Below are 3,086 nucleotides of genomic sequence, written 5' to 3'. Positions count from 1 at the left end.
ACTGGTGCCAGAAAATGCCAGAGATTTGTCATTTACTTCTAATAAAAATCTCCATTGTTCCAGTATTTATCAGCTGCTGTATGTCCTGCAGGAAGTGGTGTGTTTAATTTTGAGTTTGATACCCCTGGCCTACAGCACAGGCAGAAATATCGAAGCTTTCATGTGTCTTCCTGACCTAACAGTCATCTAGCGGTGTCAGCAGTTTGGAACAGCTGACAGTTTTATTAGGAAACTTCGGAGTCACTGTAAGGCCATGTTCACACAATGTAAGTCAGGTACATGTCAGTTTTCTGCGGCCGCTATCCATTGAATAGCGGCCGCAGAAAACCCTGTCAGTGCACACTATAAAGCGAGCGGCCCCCAGCCCCATTAAAGGGGTAGTGCGGCGCTAAACAACTATTAACTAAATAACACACATTACAAAGTTATACAACTTTGGGCTATCTTCACACTACGTAAGTTTCCGGCCGTAGCGCGTTCCGTGAATAAGCGGCCGGAGACTTACGTAGTTTGCGTATAATGGAAAGTATACGAAGTACGGCTGCACAGTTCACACTACGTACGAACTTATGCCCGGATCATACGCGGCGGCGTAAAAAATGAGCCAGACCATTGTTTGCGGACGAAAATGCCGTAACTTACGACCGTAGCGTTACATGCGTAGTGGTGATTTCTTCATTTTTGCAGCTTTTTGTGCCGATCCAAAAGGTTCTGTGGGGTGTCCGGGGCTAGGCGAAGATTTCCAAGTAAAAGACCGCTGTCAGATCGCTATGTAGGGCGTTTGGGAAGCGTAAGTAGACTTCAGGCGTAAGTTCGCAGTCCGTACGTAGCCGGCCGCAAGTAGCGTCAATCTCCGGACGGAGTTTACAGTGTGAACAAAGCCTAGTAATGTATGTTATGTTAGTGAATCACCCCCTTCCCCGTGTTTCCCCCTACCCACACCTGACCCGGAAGTGTAGTGTTCTATACATACCTGCCTCTTGCCGACCCCCGTCGCCATGTTGTGCCAATGATGTCATCTTCGGAGGGACGGCCGAACTGCTCTGACCGTCCCTAGTGCCGGCCGCCCTCTGCCGCGTCATCAGCTACTCAGCCGCGATTGGCTGAGCATAACTTATAGCACCTCCTACCCACCTATACATAAGCTCCCTATCCATAGTGCCCACATTGGTAATAATGCCCCCATCTGTGGCCCATGCAGTATTAAATCTCCACATATAATAGGTAATTCCCCCAATAGCGCCCCCCAAATGCTTAATTACAATAGCGCCGCAAAAATAGTGAATTTCCTCAATAGCACCCCACAAATAGTTAATTCCTCCAATAGTGCCACATAGTTCCACAATGATTTCAAATGATTTCCTTGGTGGGCCAAATATAATCATATATTATGTAATATAGTGCTGAGCGGACTTGCCAAACTGTTCGGGTTTAGCAACGTTGTCCGAACCCAAATGTGGCTAGGGGAGTCCTGGAAAACATGTATACAACCATAGGCAGTATCCATGTCTTCCTGGAAGCTCTAGGGCTGCATCCAACTTCTCCAGTCGCCAGGAGTTAAATTATGAGGGTATGGAGAACAGGAGGATTTGTGTAAACTGGCCGACATATTCTATTTTGATTTAATGGCTGTATAGGATTCCTTCAGGATACCTGTTGAAAGGGAGGAGTTCCTGCTCCTGTACACTCAGCGGTCAGGCATACACATTTGCTGGGCGGGGTACAAAGCACATGGCCCGGACAATGTATTAGGTATAAGTGGTGCTGCATGCAGCAATCCTACTTACCTCTGGATGGCTGCACACACAAGCGAATGGCAAATTAGCAACTAGGTGAGTTTGACAGGAGTCCCTGCTCTAGTACATTTTTTTGATTCACCCAAAACAAATCCTAAAAGATTCAAATTCGGAAGAAGTTAAATTCTCACTAACATTCTCAATAACAGAGAAAATTCTCTAAAAATCACTTCATTTCCTCTCTCCTTTGAACCTATTTTTTTTATCTCCTTTAGCAATCAAACCGAAGACACAACAATTTAAAAAAACATCCCTGTATGTCCCAGATCAGCCAATTCCCACCCCTCCTCCTCCCATTCACTGATCTGTGTTTGGCTGTAGGTCAATTGGTTACTTTAGGGTTTAGTGTTCCTCTAACCCACCTATAAGCCGAGGTAACACAACCAGTAGGCCAAGATAATATAATAAAGCCAAATGTCTACATAACACATAGCAAAATTGTTCTTACCATGGTCAACATATAGGGGTATTCCAGCACATAAAACAAATTCATATATTGCCGGGGCCATAGAGAAAAAGAAAAGGCTATACTTACCATTTTACCAATGTTGCTCCTGTTTCATCTGCTTTCAGCCCTCCTGTCTTCTGCCAGGAGCCCTTAGGAACATGGACCTGGCCAATCACTGACCAGAGTGGCGTCCTATCTCGCACAATGGTCCAATAAGGAGTGGTGGAGAAATGAACAATCAGAATGGGAGCTCCGATGGGATCTGCTTGGGGGGGGGGGGGGGGGGCTGAGTTAATTGCATTTTTTTTGTCTTATTTTATATGACCTTAGCAATCCATTATTTTATTTTTAAATACTGGAATACCCCTTTAAAGTTGAAAAAAGATTATATACTGTACTATGTTCTTGCTATAAATTAGCCCCCTTACATTAAATTATGATGTGAACTGGGACAAACATGCATGCGGACTATACATTATTGAAAAAGAGCAATGACATGTTTTTTAATATATGTATGAAAAATCTGCAATTCTGATGACACTGGATAGGGTGTTTTTGGACCGATAAAAAATTGTAAAAATCTGCATCCACATTTCTCTACACTGGTCCTCTTTCTATAGTTAGATGTCTTGTCATCTGATGGAGCATATGAATGTATCCTATGTGCTGTTCCATTCTATCAGTTAATTATCATACTATCCCCTCCTTCAATTAAACCACAAGACATAATCACCATATGCATAATGCATAGCTTCCAACTGTCCCTATTTGCATTTAACCCTATACATCCCTTGATCTTTTTTACTCTCTTCTACACTATTAAGACTGTGCCTCCTTAGTAC

Source organism: Dendropsophus ebraccatus, chromosome 10 (genome assembly GCF_027789765.1).
Source record: "Dendropsophus ebraccatus isolate aDenEbr1 chromosome 10, aDenEbr1.pat, whole genome shotgun sequence".
In the NCBI taxonomy this organism is placed as follows: Eukaryota; Metazoa; Chordata; class Amphibia; order Anura; family Hylidae; genus Dendropsophus; species Dendropsophus ebraccatus.
This window is presented reverse-complemented; position numbering follows the sequence as displayed.